Genomic DNA, 10,944 nt, shown 5'->3' with positions numbered 1-10,944 from the left:
TATGCTGGCTAATTGAATTTAAATTAAAAATAGATAAAATAATGCTTATATAAAATAAGTCTGTGTACAGTATGTATAAAATCATTATGCAACCATTCCTTATACTAAGTAAATTTTTAATAAGTGATATTAAGGAAATTTGAATTCAAAGTTACTTGATTCTCAGTCATGTAAATTTAATGGTATTTAATATTTAGATAACACAGAATTCCAACTATACTTAGGAGTGAGTAGTATGAATTTTCTTACATAGGCGTCAGTAATCTATGTCTTTTTGCAGGATTTTCAAGGTTATCATTTTCTACATAAAGAGGCTTAAAAACAATGAGAATGAAAACTTAAACTCCCAAGAGGTGGCTAGTCACCTACTGTGGGTGTAAAATCTACTCTATAAATATTTGCTATTCAATTTATTCTGTAGAACTGTGATTGCATTTTTTCTCTTGCCTGTTGTGTTTCATGAGCAATTTGTATTATTTAAAGATAAGAACAGAAGATTAGAGCTTTTTTTTTTTTTTAAGATTCAAGACTGGTATATATACCTTATCTATAATGAAAGCATTTAATATTTACTGTAAGTTCATTCCACTTACAATATTTTAAGCCTTTTGGTTTTTCATGCATGAAACCAGCTTATGTAGGAGGCAAATCAGTGCAATTGATATCCTGAATGCATCAAGGTTCTAGAAATAACAGCTGCAACAGGAGAAAAAAAATGGTAGGTAGAAAGTAAAAGGAGCTTCCATTCATATTTTGTGACAGGCACATCTCTGTTAGCTTATAAGGCCTAAAATGAATAACTACTGCAAAGAGATTTGGACTGATGAATCTAAAATTTGAGAGCACTTGACATGCCTGGGAAGGCAGCCATGTGAAAGATTAAAATAGCCTACTCTGATTTCAGCTCCATTGAAGAGTAGCAGAATCAGTCACGGAGGATGATTCAGAGGCATATTTATTTCACTGTGATATTATTGTCACACAGGAGCCATTTATTTGCTAATAAAATTATTCTTAAGGTTTATAATTTAATGCTTGTAATACTTGCTTTATGATTTTTTTATCATCTGTCTGTAAATATGAAGCCTAATTTAGATACATCTTACAATTGGTTAACATGTGGATAGCATGGCGAGAAGAGTTCTGTCCCACCCAATGCTATACCTGAGAATTTTTTGAATTTTTCTTAGTTGGGCTTTCATTTCGTATAATTTGGTTTATCCCATCACTCAAAAATGGGAGACTGGGGTTTACTGACTTTTTCATCCCTCAAGAGCTTACTGTCATTGACAATGTGATTTTTAAACAAAGGTTCATCTTTGGCTAACCTCGGGTTTATACCCAACCAACAGCTGTGGGTTTATAAGACTGCATAATGGTATAGTCAGTTATTAATCCCTCATTCTCAGGTGAGAAGAGTTTTGCTGGAATCCCATATCTGACTCTTAATAGGTGTGTGACCCAAGGGGTGTATTTTAATTTTTCTGATCTTGGAGAAACAAACATACTTCACATATTTAAAAATAAACTATAGAATTATGGTGAGGATTTAAATGAGATTGTGAACATCAAGAATTTAGCCAAATACCTAGCAATGAAGTATGAAAACTTAATGATTATTTTTTTCTAGATTGAAGACATTTAGACAAGTATATAGGTGACAAACAGAAATCATTAGCAAACCCAAAGACATTGCCATATACAGGAAATGAGATGCTCTCCAGGTGGAACATAGGAGGACAGAACAGTGGGCATGTGGTTTGATTTTTAAAAGTAGAAAGTAATACATAAATATTGGTAAAGTTTTTTTAAGGAAGTCATTGCTTAAATATTATATTTTACTCATTTAATGTCTGAAAATATCTGAATTTTGGTAATGTACTCGAGAAGTAAAAATTGAAATTATCCTAACTAAAGTTTTCCTTTTACTAATCACATTGGCAAGGCAAAGCTGTAAGGGAGCAAGCACTCCCATACCCTACTGGTGAGAAATCAAATTTGTACAATATATTTTTTATCCAGCAACACTTTTCTAGATATACCCAACAAGGGGTGGCTGGCTGCTTAGTCCATAGAGCATGTGACCCTTGATCTCAGGGTCATGAGTTCAAGCTCCACATGGGGCATAGAGATTACATACAAACACACATACAATCAGAGCTTTCCTTTAGGAAAAAAAAGCCAAATAATACAAAAATATATAAGCATAATTATTCATTAGAGCATTGTTTTAAAATTGTGATTTCCTAAATCACTTTATTTGGGTAATGGCTCAGAAAAATCATACATTCACACAATGCAGTACTACATTTCTTTAAAACAAAAGCAAAGAAACCCCAAGACCCCCAAAGATTCTATGAAGCAAATACAGAATGATGTCTAGGATAAATTGTCAGGTGAAAAAGGAAAGTAAGTAAGAGTGTCTTTAGCATGCTTTTTGTAAGAAATAAGAGGAAATAGGAAAATATATAGATATCTGCACATTTTTGTGCCAAGAAATGCATGAGGAAAAAACTGGGGATCAGAAAGATCAGTACTTTCCAGGGAGAGAACAAAGTGAAAAGAAGAAATGTGTAGGGGGTTGGTGAAGACACTTCTCTAAAGCTACCTTTGGTGCAGTTCTGGCTTTGGAACCCTGTTCATGTTTCCTGCACTTGAGTGGGTCAAAGCCGTAGAAACACAAAAAGAACTGAACTATGTTTCACATGAATTGTCGTTGAAGGGGGAAGAAAAAGAAATTAACTTTTGTAAATAATAGTTACGGACTCAAACAAATATGGAACTCTGGTTTGTAGGTACACTTCTCAGTGGTATAGGCTAGCGGTTCTTAAGAGCTATTTTCTGTGTACTCAAGGATTAAGCAAATTAGAAAATACAAATGTCTGAATTTACTCTCCAAAGGTGCTGAGTAAAAATTGTGTGTGTGTGTTGGAAGGGCAGATACAAATATTCTCCCCATTGAACGTCAGTGAGTATGAACTTTAGACAACTTTTCTGTATTCTCAGTAGCTTTGAAAGGTATGTCAAACTTTTTTAGAAGCTAAGGAAGCGTCTTATCAGCTTTAAGACCCAGCAATGTTCTTTCTTAAAGACCTGGGAACCACCTCTGAAATGGAATCATCTAGGGAAAGAGATCTCCCATTTTCTGTGGAAGGGTAGGAGTCTAACTTGAGTGGGTCCCTTGCTCCCAATTGCAAAGACACTGTCCCTGCTGGGCCATATAAAAGGGTGATATTTCTTTTTGCCTAGGTAATTTCTTAGCAGATTGCCTATGAAGAGCATCACATTCTAGATTGATGCTTATTCAATAAAGCTTTTTTTCTCTTGTACCTTTGGAGAGGTTTTCTGGGTTGAGAGATTTTGTTTGTAATTTTATTTCCTCAATAGCAGAGAAACGGGGAGAGGAGAGAAGCAAAAGCAAATGTGGTAACATGTTAACATCTGAGGAATTTAGACGAAGATTATAGGGAAATCTCTGCACTGTTCTTTTCACCTCTTCATTAAGTCTGAAATTATGTCAAAATAAGAAGATAAAAAAGAATAAAATGGAGTAAATACTGCAGGGGTATAGGAAAAGGGCTTAGCATGAAACTCACCAGCCTCAGGTTAGTATTATTCAGGAAATCTAGGGTCTTGGCACTTCTTTTGGAATTTTGTTCCACTCGTCCCCATGAAAGAGAGCTCAAGCTTGGTCTATAATAAATTTATCAACCTTGTCATCTTATTTCTTAGGAACAATCAATAGAACTTTTCAGGACTACAGAACTGTTAACTCCTATCACTGTAATAGGAAACATTTTACTCAATCCATGACAAATCAAGACGTAATTAAACTTCCAAAAATGAGATGTTATAGTATTTTATTTAGAAATACACTATGCAGTATATAGCAAAGTCAGCGAATCTGTTATTTCTAAAGGCAAAAATATTTGTAATTCACCCTTAATATAATAAACAAAATTATAATATGCCCAGAAGATATCAACAGTGAATTAAAATTAGAGAAGTTCTTAATAGTTTAAACTTTGGATGTTAAAAACAACTATAGAGACTCAGTGGAAGAGAAAAAGCTTGCAAATAAGCCAATAGCCTAGAAATACCAAAACTAAGAAAAGGATATATCAGGAATACATAAAATACATGTCGATACTGGTCTACGTTATTTGCTGCCATAAAATATACACAAATATTTTATTAATTTTTAAAAATGTCTCAAAACTTAGGCAAATACACACTTACCTTAACATGGTGCCATTCACAGTCAAGAAAAATGGAAACAAATGTTAAAGATGAGGATTAAATCATAACTGCACAAAATTAAATGTAGTATATACTGTACTCTTGGACTAATTTCCCAGCTGCCTCCTGGTGCTATTGTGGTGAGCTCAAGTATTGCAGAGATCCACTTAAAATGCTATGTGACACTAATTATCACTGCATGAGCAGTTTGTCTCTTCAATAAATTGCAGAGAAAAGCAATCTCTCATGGTTCTTTGGTATTTCTCATTGTGTTTAGTGCAGTACCATAAACCTTGAATAACACCAGGGGAGCCATACAAAGTGCCACTAGTGACTCTAGGAGTGCTCCCAGGAAGCACAGAGAAGTCATGACATTACAAGGAAAAGCCAAATTGCTTGCTATGTACCATAGATTGAGGTCTGCAGCTGCTGTTGCCCACCATCTCAAGATAAAATGAATTCAAGGTAAGGACCATTATTAGAAAAATAAAAAAAAATAAAAAGGAAATCATGAAGTCATTGCTGCAGCTATGCCAGCAGGAGCAAAAACTTTGCACTTTTTACAAAATACCTTTTTATCTTGTTTCAAAAATATAGCTTTTATGTGGGAGCAGGATTGCTATAAGGAAGGCATGCCTATAGACACTAACATGATTCAAGAAAAAGGGAAGTCATCATATGACAATTAAAAGCAACAGGAAAGTGAAGGATCTAAAGCTGGAGAATTTAAAACCAGCAAAGAGTGGTTTAATTTCAGAAAAACGTTTGACTCAAAAAATGTCAAGATAATAGGAGAATCAGCTTCTGTCAACCAAGAGAGATGGTAGACAAGTTTCCAGACACCATTAAGAAAATCACTGAGGAGAAAGGATATCTGCTTGAGCATGTTTTTATTGCAGATGAAAAAAGTCACATTGGACTCATGGGGTCCTGGGTAGCCAGGAGCATGGTCCAATATCAAAAGAACTTTAAAAGGCTGTCCCTTACTGCAAGGTACTTCCTGCCTTCAGGGACAAAGACCAATCCAGAAAAGGGGTTCTTGTTGTCCAGGCCTTCTTGTTGTACAACTAAAAGACTGGCAGCTGGTATTTATCTTTTTCCTTTAAAGCTCAGGGGTTAGCAGCTTTAGAGATAAGGGCAGTCCTGATCATAAACCCAACTGCATTTGCACAAAGCACAGTTAGCTTGTCCATTCCTGCCTTAAATCCTAGCACTCGCTTCTTTTCCTTACTCATCTGTGTCCTCTGACTTTTTTTCCTGAATAGGAAGTTGTTGAAGTGGTTTACTTGCCCCCAATTCAACCTCTAATTCAGTCTCTAGATCAGATGGTCATAAGGACCTTTGAAGCTCAGTACACACCATACTCTATGGAAAGGATCGAAAATGCTATGGAAGAGAACCCTGATACAGCATCATGAAAATCTGGAAGGATTATACCATCAAAGATTCATTGTGGCTATAGAAAAAGCCATGAAAACCATAGAGCCTGAAGCCAATACCTACTAGAGGAAACAGTTTCCAGATGTTGTACATAACTTCACAGGATTTATGACAGAGCCAACCAAGGAAATCATAAAAGAGTTTGTAAATATTGTTAAAAAAAAAAGAGTGGGGGGTGAAGAGTTTCATATATGGACTTGAAGAAATTCAAGAGCTACTTACCAGAAGATGACTTGATGGAGGGGAGTGCTCCTGAGCCCAGTGCCTGATGAGGAAGAGGAAGGCATAGAAGCAGCAGTGTCTGGGCGCCTGGGTGGCTCAGTGGGTTAAAGCCTCTGCCTTCGGCTCAGGTCATGATCCCAGGGTCCTGGGATCGAGCCCCGCATCGGGCTCTCTGCTCAGCGGGAAGCCTGCTTCTCCCCCTCTCTCTCTGCCTGCCTCTCTGCCTACTTGTGATTTCTGTCTGTCAAATAAATAAATAAATAAAATCTTTAAAAAAAAAAAAAAAAGAAGCAGCAGTGTCAGACAACAAATTGACTGTGGCCAATCAGACAGGTGCCAGTTAGTCAAGACTGCTTTTGACTTTCTTATGACATGGACCCTTCTAGGTCATGAGCAATGAAACTAAAGCAAACAGTGGAAGAAGGCTTGATACCATAGAGAAACTTTTTGAGAGAAATGAAAAGGCTAAAAAGTCAGACAAATTTTTTATGAGCTATTTCCATGAAATTAAGCTGGGTGTGTCAGCCTCTTCTCCCTCCCCTCCTACCTCTTCCATCTCAAGCCAGCAAGACCACCCCCTCTTCAGCCTATTTCATATGAAGATGATGAGGATGAAGACTTATGATGATCCACTTCCACTTAGTGAACAACAATGTGCATTACAGTTCAAAAACTTATATTTTGTAGAAGTATGTGTGTCTTCAATTAAAAACCTAATAAGTGTATGGCAAGAACTATAGGAGACATTTTTGTGTTATCATCTTCATGGCCTGGGTATTTATCATATAGAACATCCAGTGCAAGACTTGAGTGGAAGTGGCTCAACTATCCTTACAAAGGCATAAGGTGAGTGATATTTAATATAAAATTAATAATGTGGTATCTTATGGCTTTATGGCTTTGTTTGAAGAGTTATAGTGCCATATGGTATGCCTCTGTCTCTCCCCCAATTAAAGAAACTGTATCAGCCTATCATGACAGGTAAGTAGTTTTTCAAAAAACAAATTAACATTGTTTCCTATACTATAGTATGAATATAGCTGTAATACTGTATGTCATAAAATTTTTATAATAATTCATTTATGGTACAAGGTAGGCCACCATGAATCAATCACATAAATTACATTAAGCAATCATAAAGCATTAATATTGCTGCTTCTTTGTTATCAATGCATGAATCATTATACCAGTTTCTTTTTGACATAATCTTTCCATTTTTGATGTTTAGTGTTAGTCATACATAACAGCTACAATGTTTTGTATCACATAAGACAATACTGATGCAGGTACTGACAGATGATTCATCTTGTGAACAAATGACAAACTTACTTTATTGTATTACTGTATTACTTGCATCAGTACAATATAGCACTGTAAAGGCATTTTCTTTATGGCTTTGATAGAATAGCATTTTCTTTAGTTGGCAGTATATGATACATATAACATACAAAACATATGTTAATCAATTGTTTATGTCAGTAAGTCTTCTAGTCAATAGTAGACTATTAGTAATTAAGTTTGGGGGGGTGGTTAAAAGTTTCGTGTGGATTTTTGACTGTGCACCTAAGACTGCATTGTTCAAGGGTCAGTTGTACCCACAGATATCCATATTTACCAGGAACATTTTTTTTCCTATCATCATACTTGTCCATTTTTACACTTTCAGCATTCTAGTATTCTATGCCCACTCTTATTAGGAGGTAGATAATCTTTTAAATGATGTGTATCCCTTCATCAGCAATAATAGCATTAAATGTGTTTTTAAACTAGTTCATCTCAATTCAAACTATCTTTACCTACTAAAATTATAGGAACAGCAAATGTTAAGCATCAAAAAATAAAGACATAAGGTACAAGTTTTATCAACTTCCTTTTTTGTGCTCCTATTATCCTTTTGCCAAATCTTTCTTCATTAACCACCTTGCCAGAAAGAATTCATTAAAGTACACAAAAAATCATATTATAAAATAAGAGTAACTGATATGTTCTGAGAACTTGCTACATGCCCTGTACAATGTCATGGTCATACATTTACTTTGTTTCTCATGACAACCCTGAGAGTCTCCTCTCTAGTTTATGGATGAACTAACTGAAGTTCGGTAAGTTAAGTGACTTTTCCAACAATGAAAGGCTAGTAAATAGATAGGTCAGTTAAATCTAGGACGGTCTTATTTCAAACCCTGGGAAGCTTATCCATAATGGTACTTCTCAAATTGGATTATCATCTGAACCACAGAATACAAAACATTATTTGAGTGTCTATTTCCTCAATATTCCCAAGATCTACTAGACTATTCTAGAAATATAGAAGTCATATCATTAGCCTCTGTTCATTAGTTACTAGTATGTTCTGGATAATGTGATATGTACTACATGTATTAACTCATTTAATGCCCAGAACCACCCTGAGGGACACATGGCATCATTTCAAGCTTATAGACTGATGCTCAGAGTGGAAAGATAAATTGGGCAATTTCATACAGACTCTAAGTGGTGATAAGAGAACAAATAAAAATTGTTGTATTTCAGTTGATCCAGATCTACCACTAAAGCTTACTGAGAAGTGGAAACATCAGTTAATGAGTGGGTTGTGTATTCTATGTCATTCTTTTTCAAATCTGGCTATGCAAGGGCCCAAGTTCTGCCCAAAGAAATTCTAATATAATTGATCTAGGATGGCTGCAAGGCATCAAGATTCTTAAAGCACCTCTGAAGACCATGAAGTATAAATTCTATCTAGTCTCAAAAGTCATCATCTCCTCTTCCCTTGTCATTATCCTCATAATCTCTCTCCAATTAGTTAACCAATTGCCTTAAGCACTACAAAGATACCCCAGGTTATATACTAAAGAGAAGCAAATAGAGTATCTGATGCTACACATTGATTTCATGTACTCTCTCTAAATCAGCCAAACCAGAAATAAGCATAAGTTCTTTCTACAAAGAACTGCTTCCTACACACTTAACACAAACTGGTGTATGCTTTTCGGTAGGAGGTCTGTCTTCAGAGGAAAACTCAGTTGTCGTGAGGTAAGTTACCCAGTAATTTGCTGAATTGATCCTTATTACCATTTTATTTGAACAGAGGGCTTCTCTGTGCTTTGCAAAATGAGGGTAAGACAGGAACCAAATACATGTTGCCATTACCTGAGCAGGCTTGACATGAGATTGTGAGAATCTATAGATTCATATCATCAGAAGCCAGAAGCTCATCCAGACAAGCAAAGAGAAAGATGCTGCTGTAGGTGGGCCAGGCTCCAGCACAATGGTTCCACCAGTAATAAAACACTAGGCAGATGGTTCCACCAGTAATAAAACACTAGGCAGAGCCACCACTATTGAAAAATAAGTTTTTGCTTGTGTGGGCTTCTAAGGCTGGGTCTACTTCTTCAGCTTTGCTCTTCTTGCCTCCCTCACCCAAGGCTCAGACAGAATAAAGGGAGACCAACCATTTGTACATGTCAGCAAGGGCAACTGAGCCACCTCCCTTGTACACCTATTAAGTGACATTTGACAGGTAAAAAAGAGGAAGAAGAAAACTGGAGGCATTTAACTTCCTTGCTTTTAAACTCTATTACAAAGCTACAGTAATCAAAATAATGTGGTATTGGCATTAAAACATTTATATGAATGGAACAATACAGCCCAGAAATAAACCCATACACATACAGTCAATTGCTTTTCAGCCAAAGAACAAAGAATACACACTAGGGAAAAATAAGCTCTTCAACAAATGGTGTAGGAAAACTGGACAGCCACAATGAAAACAAAATAAACAAGTGTGATGTCGTCCAACTAAAAAGCTTCAGCAAAGGAAACCATTAACAAAGTGAAAAGGCAACCTTATGGAATGAGAAAAAAATATTTTCAAACCACATATCCAATAAAGGGTTAATATTTAAATATAATAGAAACCCCTACTACTTATTAGCAAAAAGCCAAGTAACTCAGTAAAGGACTTGTATAGACGTTCTTCCACAGAAGAGATCCAAATGGCCGAGAGACACATGAGAAGATCTTCAATGTTACTCATCACCAGGGAAATGCAAATCAAAAGCACAGAGAGCTATCACCTGCCACATGTTAGGATGGTTTTTATCAAAAAGACAAAAGATAACTGATGCTCAAGAAAATAGGGGAAAAAAGGAACCCTGTGCTCTGGTGGTTGGAATGTAAACTGGTACAGCCGCTTGGAAAGTAGTGTGGACTTTCCTCAGGATAAAAACTAGAACTACTGTAGGATCCAGCCCTCCTCCTTTTGTGTTGTACATCAAAGGAAATAAGACCATTATCTAATTGTTCTCTGTATTCCTGTGTCCATTGCAGCATTACTCACAATGGAAGAAAGAAGTTAATTACAAGAGGTGATTTCCCCAATTGTATTTTGTCCTTATCTTTAGGTGCCCTCCATGTATTTGCTGTGCTTGTATTTCTTCTTTTGACCAATGATCATTCTTTTTGAGATTTCTATTCTGTTCACCACCTTCTGATTTGGGGTAGTTTGCTAGAATAAAATCTTTCCTGAGTTTTCATCTGCTTAATGTATTCATCTATTTACATGGTTTTTAATCTTAATTTAAATAATGTGGTTACTGTAATAGAAATTTTCATTTTACTTCTAGTTAAAAATTAGTAAAGTAAAAAAAAATTAGTAAAGTATATATGCTTCTTCTATATATTGTATAAGATACAAAAATAATTGAAGGAGACTGCTTTCTCTTAAAATAACTGAAGATATAGTTGGGTAAAAAAATTACAGAAGAAATAGAAAGTATTGCTTAAAAGTGGTAATTCTCATATGCAACATAGATTGGGAAGAGAGAGCTCTGTGTAGGCAGATTTCATTTTTCCTTCTTTTCTCCCTACTCAGGCTTCTCTTTCATATATGAAAGTTTTGCTTCTAGTTTTTTCTTTAAACTGTTATAGAAGGAAAATGTATACAAAAGACAAGAGAATACTATATTGAACCTCATGGACCCATCACCTAGTTTTAATGGTTATTGCCTCAAAATCAATCTTGTTTCACTCATACCTGCAACTGGC

Source organism: Lutra lutra, chromosome 7, assembly GCF_902655055.1.
Source record: "Lutra lutra chromosome 7, mLutLut1.2, whole genome shotgun sequence".
Classification (NCBI taxonomy): domain Eukaryota; kingdom Metazoa; phylum Chordata; class Mammalia; order Carnivora; family Mustelidae; genus Lutra; species Lutra lutra.
Note: the sequence above shows the minus strand (reverse complement) of the source record.